The sequence below is a fragment of the Chiloscyllium plagiosum genome, unplaced genomic scaffold (genome assembly GCF_037043375.1).
Source record: "Chiloscyllium plagiosum isolate Xiang-an unplaced genomic scaffold, Cpla_swu_hap1 HiC_scaffold_26, whole genome shotgun sequence".
Taxonomy (NCBI): Eukaryota; Metazoa; Chordata; class Chondrichthyes; order Orectolobiformes; family Hemiscylliidae; genus Chiloscyllium; species Chiloscyllium plagiosum.
The window spans coordinates 51,574,774-51,591,045 of NW_028270164.1; the positions used below are offsets into that span (position 1 = coordinate 51,574,774).

The 16,272-nt window shown below is 45.9% G+C and overlaps 1 protein-coding gene across 2 annotated transcripts in view; it reads right to left on the reverse strand.

The window, feature by feature from the left end:
• Positions 1–16,272, reverse strand: part of LOC122563315 (sodium-coupled monocarboxylate transporter 1-like) — a 108,008-nt gene that overhangs the window by 18,885 nt on the left and 72,851 nt on the right. The window lies entirely within an intron of this gene.

The window sequence follows — 16,272 nt, forward strand, 5'->3', positions numbered from 1 at the left end:
AAATAAAACTGATTAGAGAGAGCAGGATCAACAGCTATGTGCTCACACAGAGAAACTGGATCCAGTGCTACGAGATGCTCGTTAAACTGCTCCACTCTGCTAGGGCAAATAACAAATTTTTATCTACCTTTGGATGCTTGCAAGTAGGGAAGTCATGGCTGTTGGGATCTGACAGCCACTAGAAGGAATGGAGGTTATGACTACAGATCAGTCATAAAGCAGGTGCCTAGCACTTGTGTGATATAGATCCCAGAGGGTGCAGCAAATGTGGTGAGAGAGTGCTGGTCTCTATTGTCAGACCACTGAAACAACTCCCATTGCTCTCCATAAGAGAACATAGCTCAGAATGTGAAGGACAGGACAATGACTGTATCTCGTTCCAGTGAAAACAAAAATCCAGTACTCACTGCATCAGGTCCCATTAAATACAGAAACCCAATACTCAATTGTTTCTGATCCAACTGAATATGCACACAAAGCATCTCATCCCAGTAGATACACCGAGACAGCAAAGAGCTGTGGAATCTCAAAGGGACTGAGAATGTACACATTTTGAATGATTCAGGAGAAGAGTACATGCCAACAAGACTCGCTTGTGGTGATCACAGATAAGTTGAGGGAATGATATTCCTGCTGGTTGAGGAAGACAGGTGGCTGGCAGTTTGGAGCCCTGTTGCCCAAATGTGTTCAGTTAATAGTTCTTTGGACTCTGTGAAATCCAGTCATAATGACAAAGCCGCTGGCTCTCTTGGCTAGACTCGGTTCACTTTATTATACTTGGACTTCCGAAGAGAGTTTTGGAATAGTTGGGTTTATAGTTGAATGTTGGTATGTGTATTCACTGAGACGTGATGCAGTGTGTGAATTTGCTGGGAAAGAAACAGTGAATGCTGGGTATTTACTGAGATGTGGGCTGTGAAGTCATACGGTGAGACTTATACTTATTCATGTACCAGTTTATAATACACTAAGTGCAGGGCATGCAGACACTGGGTCACGATTGCAGGGAGTGCAGGGCTTCTTCTATTCACTGGAACAGGCATATACTGAGTACACAATATATAGAACAATGAATGCTTGGCATGTGTATTCACGGGATGTCTCTGTCCATTGGGAAATTATGCACTGAGTGCAGCATGTGTATTCACTGGGACATGATGCAGTGACTGCTAAGTGTGCATATTCCCTGAGATGTGCTACAGTGAGTGCTGTGTGTATATTAATTGCAATGAGATATTTGAATGCTTGTCATATATTCCCTGGGATGTGATACAGTGAATGCTGAGTGTATGTATTCCCTGGGGATGCATTACAGTGAGTTCACGATATGTCTGTTTACTGGGATTTAGGGTTTAGGTTATTGCATCATGTTTGGGTTCTCCAGGCTTGTTGACAGATCTGGTCATACTGGAAAGTATTTGTGTCAAGCTTTGTGCAAAATCCTATGCCATATCATTGTTGGAGTCTTCCACACCAGTTACATTCCAGTTTTCTGGCAAACTGCCCAAAGCACTAGGGTTCTTGTTGCATTTACACATCAACATTCTGTAAACGTAATCTTGGAAATCCTGATTTGGGTCCTCTCCAATGCAATGTGCATAACTTCACTATCCGACAATTTGGCACCACACTACCCTTGCCCTTGTGTTGCTGCTGCATAGATGTCATACAGCATAGAAATAGGCCCATCTTCCCACCATGTATATACTGACAAATAAACCCCAAATTACACAAATCCTGCTGTGGTTCTGTTCGCCGAGCTGGAAGTTTTTGTTGCAAACGTTTCGGCCCCTGTCTAGGTGACATCCTCTGTGCTTGGGAGCCTCCTGTGAAGCACTTCTGTGGTGTTTCCTCCGGCATTTATAGTGGCCTGTCCCTGCCGCTTCCGGTTGTCAGTTTCAGCTGTCCGCTGTAGTGGCCGGTATATTGGGTCTATGTGTTTGTGATGGAGGTTGTGGATGAGTGCCATGTTTCTAGGAATTCCCTGGCTGTTCTTTGTTTGGCACACCAGAACTGCAAAAAGAGGAAGAGGAACACCTATACAAGGTATTCGCCAAAAACGGATATCCCCGCAATTTCATCAACAGATGCCTAAGGGAAAGACAACAGAACGAGGACATGCCGCAACCCAAAGGACTAGCCACACTACCATACATCAAGAACATCTCTGAACTGACAGCCAGACTACTGCGACCACTGGGACTTATAACAGCACACAAACCAACAGCCACACTCAGACAACAACTCACCAGAACGAAGGACCCGATACCCAGCATGAGCAAAACTAATGTAGTGTACAAAATCCCATGCAAGGACTGCACAAAACACTATATAGGACCAACAGGAAGACAGCTAACGATCCGCATTCATGAACACCAACTCGCCACGATACGACACGACCAGCTATCCCTAGTAGCCACACACGTAGACGACAAGCAACATGAATTCGACTGGGACAACACTACCATTATAGGGCAAGCCAAACAAAGAACAGCCAGGGAATTCCTAGAAGCATGGCACTCATCCACAAACTCCATCAACCAACACATAGACCTGGACCCAATATACCGGCCACTACAGCGGACAGCTGAAACTGACAACCGGAAGCGGCAGGGACAGGCCATTATAAATGCCGGAGGAAACACCACAGAAGCGCTTCACAGGAGGCTCCCAAGCACTGAGGATGTCACCTAGACAGGGGCCGAAACGTTTGCAACAAAAACTTCCAGCTCGGCGAACAGAACCACAGCAACGAGCACCCGAGCTACAAATCTTCTCACAAACTTTACACAAATCCCATTTACCTGTACTTGGTGTAGAGCATGTTATATACTCATCCAGACGCTTCTTACATGTTGCAAGAGTACTTGTCTCTACCACCCTCTCAGGACCCTGAGGTCTTGGGCACATCTGCCAAGGGGAAGAGATTCTCACAATCGATAGTCTGTGCCTCTCATAAATTTGTATCCCTCAATCAGACTCATCCCTCAGCCTCCTCTGCTCCAAGGAAAACAAACCCAGCCAATCCAGTCTCTCCACATAACAGACACCTTTTCACCCAGGCACATCTTGGTGAATCTCCTTGCACCGTCTCCAATGCAATCAAGTCCTTCAGAATGTGTGGTGACCAGAACTGCACACAGGATTCCCACTGTGGCTTAACCAATGTTTATAAACTTGGAACAAGACTTCCTTACTCCTGTAAGAAGAAAGTGAGGACTGCAGATGCTGGAGAGTCAGTCGCAAAGTAGGGAGCTAGAAAAGCACAGCAGGAAAGGCAGCGTCTGAAAAGCAGGAGAGTCGATGTTTTGGGCATAAGCCCTCCATCAGGAATGTGGAGGGGGATAAGGGATGAGCGATATGTAGAGGGGTGGGAGTGGGGCTAGGGGGAAGGAAGGTGGGGAGGCGGTAGATGGATGTGGGTGTTGGCCAGGCTAATTGTGAAAGGCACGGTGGACCAGATTGATGGGAAGGAAGATAGACAGATGGACAGGTCAAGAGGGCGGTGCCAAGTTGGATCTTGGATGAGGTGGAGGGAAAGGAGATTTGGAAACTAGTGAAGTCACTGTTGATACTGTGTGGTTCTAGGGACTGGAGGTAGAAGATGAGGCGTTCTTCCTCAGGCGGCTTTGCTTTGGTGGTCGAAGAGCCCATGGCTTGCATGTCCTTGGGGGTGTGAGAGGGGGAATTGAAGTAGTCCGTCACAGGACGGTGGAGTTGTTTGGTGTATGTCCCAGAGATGTTTCCTGAACTGCTTCGCGAGTTGGCATCCTGTCTCCTCAGTGTAGAGAAGACCAGATCAAGAGCAACAATGCAGCAGATGAGGTAGGTGGATGTGCAGAAAAATCTCCACTGAATGAGAAATTATCCTTTTGCGGCCTTGGATGGAGGTGAAGGGGGAAGTGGTACAGGTCTTAAACCTCATGCGGTGAGAAGAGAAGGTGCCAGTTGTGGAGGATGAGTAGGTGGGGGAGGGGGCGCGGAACTAACAAAGGAGTCATGGAGGGAATGGTCTCTGCAGAACGCAGATAGGAGTGAGGAGGGAAACATATCTTTGATGGTGGGGTCTGACTGTAGGTGGCAGAAATGGCGGAGGATAACACGCTGTGTCTAGAGATTCAAGGGGTGGAAGATGAGGACCGGGGGTTCTATTTGTTGCAGTTAGATGGTTGGAGTTCAAGGGTGGAGCTGCAGGAAGCGGAGGAGATGTGCTGGTGGGCAATGTTGAAGGGGAAATTGCAGACCTTGAAGTAGGAGGCCATCTGAGATGTCCTGGAGTGGAATTGCTCCTCCTGATTTTCCTGCACGTCCACCCACCTCATCTACTGCGTAATCTCCTCTACATCAGGTAGACAAGACATCAACTCGCTGAATAGTTCAGGAAACGTGTCTAGGACACACGCACCAAACAACTGCACAACCCTGTAGCCAACCACTTCAACTCCCCCTCCCACTCCCCCAAGGACATGTAAACCTTGGGCCGCCTCCACTGCCAAATCAAAGCCTCCCGCCAACTGGAGGAAGAATGCCTCATCTTCCACCTTGGATCCTGACAATGACAGCATTGACTTCACTAATTTCCAAATCTCCACCCCCCCCCACCTCAACCCAGACCCAACCCTTCAACTAGTCACGGCTCTCTTGGCCTGTTCTCCCTGTCCACTTTTCTTCCCACCTATCCACTCACCCTTCCCATCAACCTGTCACAATTAACCCCCACCTGCATCCAGCTATTGCCTTCCCACTTATCTCTCAGCTCTTTCCCCCTTCACATTCCAATGAAACGTTAACTCTCCCACGCTTCGGATGCTACCCGAGCTGCTGTGCTTTTCCGGCGCCACACTTTTCAACTCTTCCTTACTCTTATAGTCTACACCATGAAGACAAGCAACCCTTCTTCACTACTCTGTCTATCTGTACTGACATCTTCAGGGATCTATGAATTGTACACCAAGATCCCTATGTTTCTATATGTCTCTAGGGACCTTCCATTCATTGTATATATCCTTCCCTTATTAGAGGTCCCAAAATTTCTCATCTCACACTTGTCGGGATGAAATTTCATTTTCCAGTGCTCTTCCTAATTTACCCAGCTGATCAATATCAGACTGCAGCCTGAGACCATCCTCCTCATTATCAACACTTCCAAGTTTTGTGTTATCTGCCAATTTACTAATTATATTTTCTACATTCACATCCATGTTATTAATGTATATAGCAAACTGCAACTGTCCCAGCATCAATCCCTGTGTTAAACTACTGTTCATGAGCTATTAATCACATAAATAACCCTTCACTATCCTTGGCCACCTAAGTTAAGTCTTTTTATTAAGCTTGCCAATTTGCCATGTATCCCATGGTCTCTTTCCTTTTGAGCCAGTTTTCCATGTGGGACCTTGTCAAAACCCTCACTGAAGACCATGTAAATCACATCAATTGCACTGCGATCATCAGTGTACTTAGTCACCTTTTTCAAAAAACTCAATTAAATTAGTCAGACAAGATCTTCCCCTGCAACCGCAGGAGGTGCAAGACTTGTGCCCACACCTCCCCCCTCACCTCCCACCAAGGCCCCAAAGAAAACTTCCATATCCGCCACAGATTCACCTGCACCTCCACACATATCATCTATTGCATCCTCTGCACCCGATGTGGCCTCCTCTATATTGGGGAGACAGGCCGGCTACTTGCGGAGCGTTTCAGAGAACACCTCTGGGACACCCGGACCAACCAACCCAACCACCCTGTAGCTCAACATTTCAATTCCCCCTCCCACTCCACCAAGGATATGCGGGTCTTTGGACTCCTCCATCGTCAGACCACAACAAAACGACGGTTGGAGGAAGAACACCTCATCTTCCGGCTAGGAACCCTCCAACCACAAGGGATGAACTCTGATTTCACCAGTTTCCTCATTTCCCCTCCCCCCACCCTGTCTCAGTCAAATCCATCAAATTCAGCACCGCCTTCCTAACCTGAGATCTTCTTCCCGACCTCTCCGCCCCCACCCCAGTCTGACCTATCACCCTCACTTTGACCTCTTTCCACCTATCACATTTCCGACGCCCCTCTCCCAAGTCCCTCCTCCCTACCTTTTATCTTAGCCTGCTGGACAAACTTTCCCCATTCCTGAAGAAGGGCTTATGCCCGAAACGTCGATTCTCCTGTTCCCTGGATCCTGCTGCGCTTTTCCAGCAACACATTTCCAGCTAAGATCTCCCTCTAATAAATCCATGCTGATTATCTCTGATCAATCCCTACCTTTCTGGGTACTGATTAATCCAGTTTATCAGAATTTTTTCCAACAACATCCCTACCACTAACGTCAGATTAGGTGGTCTGTAATTAGCTAGACTATCTCTGTTATCATTCTTGAACAAAGGAACCTCGTTAGCCATCCTCCAGTTATCTGGCACTTCATCTGTTGACAGTGGAGTATTAGATATCTCGACGAGAATTTCAGCAATCTCCTCTCTTACTTCTCATAGCAGCCTGTGATTCACTTCATCAGGCCCTGGGGTTTTATGCATCTTTATGCCTGCCAAATATCTAATGCCTCTTCCTCATAAATCTTGATTGAGAACCTCAACATCCCAACTGAAATTCTGGTTACAATGTCTTTCCCTGCTGCGAATACTTATACTGAGAAATATTCACTTAAGACTACACCTACATCCACTGGTTCTATGCACAGGTTGCTACTTTGGTCTCTACACAGTCTGTTTCCCTGGTAATCCTCATACTTTTTCTGTGATTTTGCTATACATCTGCTCCTCTATCTTTCTCTGACTATTGGAGGGCTGTGGTATAATCCCAGCAAGGTAATCACCCCTTCTCCCAAGGTGGCCTTAAATAGAAAGACCCTTTGTGGATATCCTCTCTCATTACTTCAGTGATGGTTTCCTTTATCAATAATGTAATAGCCAACCTCTACTACTCCTTCACTAATCACACACAAAACTTCAAAACTCTGGAATGCTGAGCTGCCTCTCTTGTCCTTCCTTCAGCCGTGTTTCAGTGAATGCAACAGTACCATAGTTCATCCACCTTGCCAGTCAAGCTCCTTGCATTCCCTCTATATTTGATTGAGCAAGGTCCAATGTTACATCTACAGTGTACCGCATTCCCATGCCAAATCAGTTTAAAATCTCCACAGCAGCATGAGAAACCTCCTATACCAACTATTTTAGCCACGCTTTCATCTGATCGATCTTTCTATTCTACTCACTGTGACACTGGAAGTAATCTGGAGGTTACAACCTTAGTAGTCTTCCTCTTTAATCCACTACCAAGATCGTGAAATTCCTGTTGCAGGACCTCATTTTTTCTACTTGTGTCATTGATACCGACAAGTACCACAACCGCTGGGCATTCACCCTCCCTCTTCAGAATGGCCTGCAGCCCCACTGGGGCAATCCTGACTCAGGCACCAGGAAGGCAACATAACATTCAAGAGTCTCATTTCCTGCCACAGAACCACCTGTCAGTTCCCCTTACAATCAAGTTCCCAATCAATACAGGTCTCCAAGACTTTGCTCTCCCCATTGTGCAGCAACACCAAACATGGTACCACAAACCTGAAAGACCATTTACCCCAACAGAACCAACACAGTATAGCTCTTTGAAAGAGGGATGGCCTAGGTGGCCCCTGCACTGCCTGTCTGTACTTATCAGTCTTCCAAGAGGTCACCCACACTCTTCTGCCTGTGTAGTCCTTATTTGTGTGAACAACTTACTAAACTTGCCATCCACAACATTCTCAACATCATGGATGTTCCACAGTGAGTCTATCTGCAGCTCCAGCCACTCCATTCAGGGAATCAAGAGATGCATTTCAGCTTACTTCCTGTATACATGGACACTATGGACACTGAAAGTGTCCCTGCTTTCCTACATATTTCAGGAGCAGCATTCCATAGGGCCAAGTTCTCCTGCCATTGTGAACCTTACCAACTACAAGCAATAAACAAGAAATGAATTACTCAAACTTACACACAACTCACCAAATCAAATTTCTCCTCTCTTTCACTCTTTTTAACAAACTACAAACATAAGGACTTTATACTCTGCGTCCTTCCCGGCATCACTTTCTCAGTCCCAAATGTTATTTCCTAAGCAGCACAGGAAGTGTACCTGGTTTTTTATGCATTGCAGGAGTAGCATTTCACGGGCCAAGTTTACCATTTCCTCCTCTCTCCAAATACTTGGAAGTGTGTAGTAGAATAGGGTAAAGTCAACATGATTTCATCAAGGGGAGGTCATGCCTGCCATATCTATTAGAGTTCTTTGAGGAGGTAACAAGCAGGTTAGACAAAGGAGAGCCAATGGATATCATCTACTTGGACATCCAGAAGGCCTTTGTCAAAGTCCCGCACAGGAGACTGCTGAGTAAGAGCCCATGGTTTTAGAGTCAAAGTACTAGCACGGACAAAAGATTGACTGTTTAGCAGAAAGCAGAGAGTGGGGGTAAAATGGTCCTTGTCAGGATGGCAGCCAAAAACTAGTGGAATTCTGCAAGGTTGTGTTGAGACCACAACTTTTCATTTTATACGTTAATGATTTTGATGAAGGAACTGAGGGCATGCTAGCTATGTTTGCAAATGATACAAACCTAAGTGAACGGGCAGTTAGTATTGAGGATGCAGGGAGGCTGCAGAAATATTTAGACAGGTTAGGAGACTGGATAAAAAGTGGCAGATGGAATACAAAATGGGAAAGTGTGCGGTCATGCATTTTGGTAGGAAGAAACAGGCACAGACTATTTTCTAAAAGGGGAGAAAATTCAGAAATCTGAAGTCCAAAAGGACTTGGAATTACTAGTCCAGGATTCTCTTAAGGTAAACTTGCAGGTTGAGTCATTAGTTTGGAAGGCAAATACAATGCTGGAATTTATTTTGAGAGGACTAGAAGTATAAAAGCAGGGATGTAATTCCAAGGCTTTATAAAGCTATGGTCAGACCACATGTAGAATATTATGAGCAATTTTGGTCCCCACATTACGTCAGGAAGGATGTACTAGCCCTGGAGAGGGTTCACAAGAATAATCCCAAGAATGAAAGGCTTAACATATAAAAAATGTTTGAGAACTCTGGGTCTATACTTGAGGGAGATTAAAAGGATGAGGAGGGGATCTACTTGAAACTGACAGAGTATTGAAAGGCCTGAATACAGTGGATGTTGGGAAGATGTTACCATTCACAGGAGAGATTAGGACCCGGTGGCACAGCCTTTGAGTAAATGGAAGATCCTTTAGAACGGAGATGAGGAGAAACCTCTTCAGCCAGAGAGTGGTGAATCTATGGAATTTGTTACAACAGAAGGCTGTAGAGGCCAGGTCATTGAGTATATTTAAGACTGAAATCAATAGGTTCTTGATTGTTAAGGGAATCGAGGGTTACAGGGAGAAAGGGGTTGAGAAACTTATCAGCAATGATTGAATGGCAGAGTAGGTTCGATGGGCCAAATGGCTTAATTTCTGCTCCTATGTCTCATGGTCTTATGCTCCCGCTCCTGCTTCGAATAAGCCTGGATTTGGGTCCCTTCCTCATATTTATCCAGAAGCTCTGCTGCAACCATCCACCCGTAGGTTCACTCTGCTCCTCTCTCACTGCTGCTCCAACTCAATGTGCTTAATGTTTCACAACAGATAGATTTACCATAAAACCTTCAAAGCTATTCTCTATGTATGATCTGAAAGCTTCATGTGTACAATTAAGTGGTGATATGTTTTCATCATTACTGACTTGGTGTTCCACCATTATTACAGTTCTTCTGGATGTGAATAGATACGAGGATATGGACAATGTGAGAACACCATAGGTACCCCAGCTATAGCCGTGGAGGGGGTCATTAGGGCCGACTGCCTGCTCCTCTTCCGTGGTTACGTTAGAGCCCAGGTGTCCTTGGAGAAGGAGCACGCGGTCTCCACGAACACCCTGGAGTTGTTCAGGGAGAGGTGGGCGCCGCAGGGAGTAGAGTGTATTATTTCCCCCACGAACTCTATTTTGATTTAATCCCTGCCCTCCCCTTCACTGTTTGATCACACAGCATTGCCCTTTTGTGAAGGGCACTGCTTGTCACTGGCCACTCGGGTGTTTCCTTTCTTCCTGGTGGTGGAAATTGAATAAAGATTCGTGCACCTTATGTCTCTCACTGTGTCTCACACCTGCACACACACAACATGGGTGCTGGGGAAAATATAAGCACCACCGCAGTTAGGTGGTAGTGTGGGGGTAAGAAAAAAGGGGAAAAAAAAGTAAGAAAAAAATAATAAACAGGGGATTAACAGGTCCAGGCAGCGGGTGTGGAGGGGATCGTTAGGGCCGCCTGCCTGCCCCTCTTCTGAGGTCACATTAGAGCCCGGGTGTCTCTGGAGAAGGAGCATGCAGTGTCCACCAACACCCTGGAGTTGTTCAGGGAGAGGTGGGCACCGCAGGGAGTGGATTGTATTATTCCCCCCTCCAACTCTATTTTCATTTAATCTCTGTCCTCCCATTCACTATTTGATCATGCAGCATTGCCCTCCGAGAAGGACATTGCTTGTCACTGACCACTTAGGTGTTTCCTTTCTTCCTGGTGGTGGAAATTGAAGAAAGATTTGCACACCTGTTGTCTTTCACTGTGTCTCACACCTGCATACACCCACAATATGGTGCTGGGGAAAATATAAGCACCCCAGCAATTAGACAGTAGTGTAGGGGTAAAATATTAGAAAAAATATTACCAGGAGATTTACAGTCTCCTGAGTTAAGGGAGGAAAAAAAAAGAAAAAAATATATAACTGGGAGATTTTGAATCTCCTCAGTTTAGGGGACGGACTCTGAAAAAAAGAATAAACAGGATTAACAGGTCCAGGCAGCGGGCCGTGGAGGGGATCGTTATGGCTGATGCCTGCTTCTCTTCCACAGTTACATCGAAGCCTGGGTGTCTCTGGAGAAGGAGCATGAGGTGTCTGCCAATTCCCTCGAGCTGTTCAGGGAGAGGTGTGCACCGCAGGGAGTGGAGTGTTTTATTTCCCCCTCCAACTCTATTTTGATTTAATCCCTGCCCCCCACTTCACTATTTGATCATGCAGCATTGCCCTCTGAGAAGTACATTGCTTGGGTTTTTCCCTTCTTCCTGGTGGTGGAAATTGAATAAAGATTTGTACACCTGATGTCTTTCAATGTGTCTCACAACTGCACACACACTGGGGAAAGTATAAGCACTAAAAAAAAAGAGGGTTTGCAATCTTCTCAGCTCAGCAGACTGACTCTGAACTGGCTGGGCCACAGTCAGTGTGTTCCTGCTGCTGTTGATAAAAATAAACAGGGAATTAACAGGTCCAGGCAGCGGGCAGTGGAGGGGGTCATTATGGCCGATTGCCTGCTCCTCTTCCATGGTTACATCTGGCCCGAGTGTCCTTAGAAAAGGAGCACATGGTGTCTACCAACACCTTCGAGGGTTTTAGGGAGAGGTGAGCACTGCAGGGAGTGGAGTGTTTTATTTCCTCCTCCGACTCAATTTTGATTTAGTCCCTGCCCTCCCCTTTCACTTTTTGATCACGTGGCATTGCCCTTTTTCAAGAAGGTCACTGCTTGCCACTCAGGTGTTTCCTTTCTTCCTTGTGGTGGAATTTTATACACTCATTGTTCATCTACTGTGTCTTACACCTGCACACACAATATGGGTGCGAGGAAAAAATAAGCACTACTGCTTCAGGTGGTAGCGCGGGAGTTATATAAAAATAATTTAAAAAGAAAAAGAAAAAAAAAAGGGATTAACAGGTCTAGGCAGGGGGTTATGACTAATATTTGCCCCTCTTCTACTATTACATCCGGACCCGGGTGTCCCTATAGAAGGTGCATACGGCATCTACCAACACACACGAGGTTTTCGGGGAGAGGTGGAGTGTTTTATTTCTCCCTCCAATTCTATTTTGATTTAATCCCTGCCCCCTCCTTCACTTTTTCGATCACTTAGGCATTGCCCTTTGATGAGAAGGGCATTGCTTGTCATTGGCCACTTGGGTGTTTCCTTTCTTCCTGGTGGTGGAATGTCAATAAGGTTTTCTGCACTTATTGTTACTTCACTGTGTCCTATGCCTGCACGCACGTGACATAGGTACTGGGGAAAAGTAAGCACTGCTACAGTTTGGCAGTATTGGATTCCTCCTCTAATTCTATTTTAATTTAGTCCCTACCTTCCCCTTCACTTTTTCAATCATGTAGGCACTGCCCTTGAAGAGATGGGCACTGCTTGTCTTTGGCCACTCAGATGATTTTTCTTCCTGGTGGTGGAATACGAATAAAGTTTTATGCATTCACTGTTTCTTCACTGTATCCTCCATCTACATGCACACGACATGGGTGCTGGGGAGAATAAGCACTACTGCTGTTTGGCATTAGTGTGGGGGATTAATAAAAAAATAATAAACGGGGATTCTTCCTTTAATTCTATTTTGGTTTCATGTAAGCATTGCTCGCTCTGGGCTTATGCTTCTTACTGGTTCTCTGGCCACATGGCCGATTTGTCTTGTGGTGGACTTGTAATAAAGTTATTTATGCTTCATGTTTTCACTGCGTCTTACACATACATATACAGAAAATGGGTGCTGGAAATATAAGCACTTCTGCTAGAAAAAATATATAAATGGGGATTCAGAATTCTCTCACTTCAGGGTGTGACTGAGCTAACAGGCCTGTTGGCCACAGCCAGGGTGTTCCTATTGTTTTTTTTTGAGAACTGATTTCTGAGCATGCTGGCCACATAGCCAGTGTGGTACTGTTCTATTTCAGTTCTCACTAGGGAACTGTTGTTTTGTTGTTTCGCTACTGGTTTTAGCCTGCGTGTTACTTTTTCTGTTTTCTTAAGCAAGGATGATGGTGATTTTGTGGCAGAGCTTAGCCTTTGCGCTATGGTTTGTAGTGTCTGCACTTTCCTTTTTGCACGTTTTCACTTTTTGGTATTTGGACTGAGCCCGTGATATAACTGCACATTTGCAAATCATCCGTATCTCTATGAATGGGTCTGGGCCACTGTAGATGGATCAGACCTCTGCAGAGATTGAACACCTGTGTGTGAGCTGTGAGGTGTGCATTCACTGCCTTTGGGAGTGAACACTGCTTGCTGAAGTGGACTTTGTTTTGGTAACAGACTCAGCTTTTTTGAAGGTCGATTTTATCACCTACACTGTGTCTTGTGTATCCCTGGGTCTGGCAGGCCTTACATTGAGCCGGAAGGTTTGTAGGCTGTCCCGAAAGCTGTCACCCCAAGACTGGAAGGTGGGTATGCCATCCTGTGGACCGTTCAGTGAGTTAGCTGTCCCTTGAGCCGGAAGGTGTGTAGGTCATCCCAATGCCAGCCGCACCAAGAGCCAGAAGATGGATAACCATCCTGAGTTCTGTATTCCCGAGGAATGAATGGCTCAGGCTGTCCTAGATCTGGCCAGAAGGGGTTTAAGGGTGGGCCGAGAGCCCGAAGAGGCATAGGAGCAGGCTACCTTGAGCGGCCGAAAGGTGGGAGGGCGGGCCACTTGCTGGTTTACCAGGCATGTCTGTGTTATGTGTATGTATTTTTATTCAGTTGATAGGATTTGGTCTGTATGTATGTACATCTACTGTGTCCTTTCTTCGATAAATTGTGATGGGATACGTGGTTCATCCTCATTTCCCTGTGAATTGGTTGCATGCTGGGGTTTGGCCACTCCTTTTCCCTGTGAATTGCTGTTTATTGTTACCTGTTGATTGTATTTTTTGTACAGTTTAACAAAAAAAAAGATGGGGCATTCAGAATCTTCTCATTTCAGGGACTGACTGAGCTGGCGACTGACAGCCAGTGCACTATGCACATGTAAATAAAGGGGGACAGTGATGGCACACTGTCCTCTGTGCAGTTATTTCAGTGGGGATGGGAAAAAACAGTACATGCCTGAAGAACAGTCGCTCCCAACAGTCATCTTTGAGTAAGCTTTTTTTCGGGAAGCATGATTTGTTAATCCTGCTGTTGAAGACTGTACACAGTATGTAGAAAGAATGTGATATTTTTTCTGAGCAAATGACATTGGAGCAGATGAAACCAAATAAGTAATCCTTCTGACTACTGCAGACATGAAGTATTTTTGGATATTAGGGGCTTAATGTTCCCAGAGGCACGAGACACTAATACCTTCCAAGAGTTGATGAATTTGGTTAAGGAATATCATGACGCCCAAACCTCCGCCAATTCTGAGACTCTATTTATTTTGTCTGGCTGTTCAATAACCTGGGGAATTGGTATCAGGATTTTTGGCGAGGTTAAGACGATTGATAGAAGCATGTGATTTGGGGTTGACCCTGAATGAAATGCTGAGACCCCTGTTTGTTATGTGGGATTAGTGATGTAACTACACGAAAATGCCTATGAGCTGAAGCCCAACTGGACTTCAAACGGGCACTGCAACTGGCTTTGTGTATAGAAAAGGAGCATGAGAGCAACAGGGTATCCTAATGGAAGTGGACATCTCACCTGTCTGACTGGACTTGGGGAAACACCACCTGAGTGTCAGCTATCACAGAGTCTCATGCAGGCCACATCCTGAGCAGAGGGACCCGAGGGCAGTCAACAGCAAAACCCCACAATAAAGCTGAGCCTCGGCAAAATGGCTGCAAAGCTCTTCAGGGATCATGGTCAGCAAGCCATTGCAGTTGTTGTTGGTATGCAGACTCAAGACAACAAAGGAGTCATAGAGTCCTACAAGGTCTGACTTGAATAGGAAAACACTGGTATCTAGAAGAGTATGCACCCTATAAAGTCCACCTACATGTAGGTTGGAATAGTTAAATGCTTAGGCAAAAGTGAGTACTGCAGATGCTGGAGATTAGAGTCAAGATTGTGGTGCTGGAAAAGCTCAGCAGGTCAGGCAGCATCCCAGGAGCAGGAAAATCGAAGTTTCGGGCAAAAGCCCTTCATCAGGATGAGGCTTGAAGCCTCGGGGTGGAGAGAAACATGGGAGGGGGGTGGGAGGTAAATGAGAGCGCAATAGGTGAATGGAGGTGGAGGGAAATAGGAAGGAAGAGGGACAGGTCATGAGGATGGCTTTACATCTCTGGGACACCCACACCAATCAACCCAACCCCTCCCTGGCTGAACACTTTAACTCCTCCTCCCACTCTGTCGAGGACATGCAGGTCCTGGGCCTCCTGCATCGCCACTCTTTTACCATCTGATTCCTGGAGGAAGAATCATCTCCACCTCAGACCCTTCCAACCCCAGGGCATCAATGTGATTTCACCAGTTTCCTCATTTCCCCTTCCCTCTGCCTTACCCCAGTTCCAACCTTCCCGCTCATCACCGTTCTCATGACCCGTCCCATCTGTCCATCTTCCTTCCCACCTATCTGTTCCACCCTCCTATTTATCTCTCCACCCCCAAGGCTCCCCGCCTCATTCCTGACGAAGGGCTTTTGCCCAAAACGTTGATTTTCCTGCTCTTCAGATGCTGCGTGATCTGCGGTGCTTTTCCAGCACCACACTCTCGACAGTTAAATTGCTTGGCAATATCCAAATCAGATCCCCCAATTAAAACTAATGTTTGGTTAAATGGTCTGATTCTCATGGAGGCCGATACCAGAATCTGTCTTTAACTAGATTTGCTCTAGACTCCAACCCTTATGACTGCACAAGCCCTCAGTCAGACTGAGAACATACACTGGGCAACTGTTACAGTTTAAGGTTACGACTTTGGTTCCATTCTCCTATGACAGGAAGCTGGTACAGTTACCACTTATTACAATAACGGGCTTGGGCCCAACCAGACAGAATTGGTTGACAAAGGTTCACCTTGATTGGCTCAACATGTTTTGATTAGAAATTGGCTGCCTCAGTGAAGTCCTAATGAAATATCCAGGAATTTTTCCAAAAGGTCTAGGGACTATCAAAGGGACTAAAGACACTTTACATGTTGACCAGGAAGAAACCCTGTGATTTTGTAAGGCCCACCCAGTGCCATTTGCCTTGTGGGCAAAAGTAGAGGTGGAAATCAAGAAGCTGGAAAACGATTGAGTCATCAAACCAGTGCAGTTTGCGGAATAGGCAACACCAGTCATACTGACTGTGCAGTCTGATGGCTCAGTTCAAAATCCTTTGTAAGGATTTTAAGGAAATGGTAAACCACTTCTTGCAGCTGCATAAGTACCCAATCCCTTGCAGAGAGGACTTATACACAAAATTGGCGGAGGGGCTGTCCTTCACTAAACTGGACATGAGTTACATTTACCTGCCATTGTAACTAGATGAGGAGTCCCAAATGTATGCT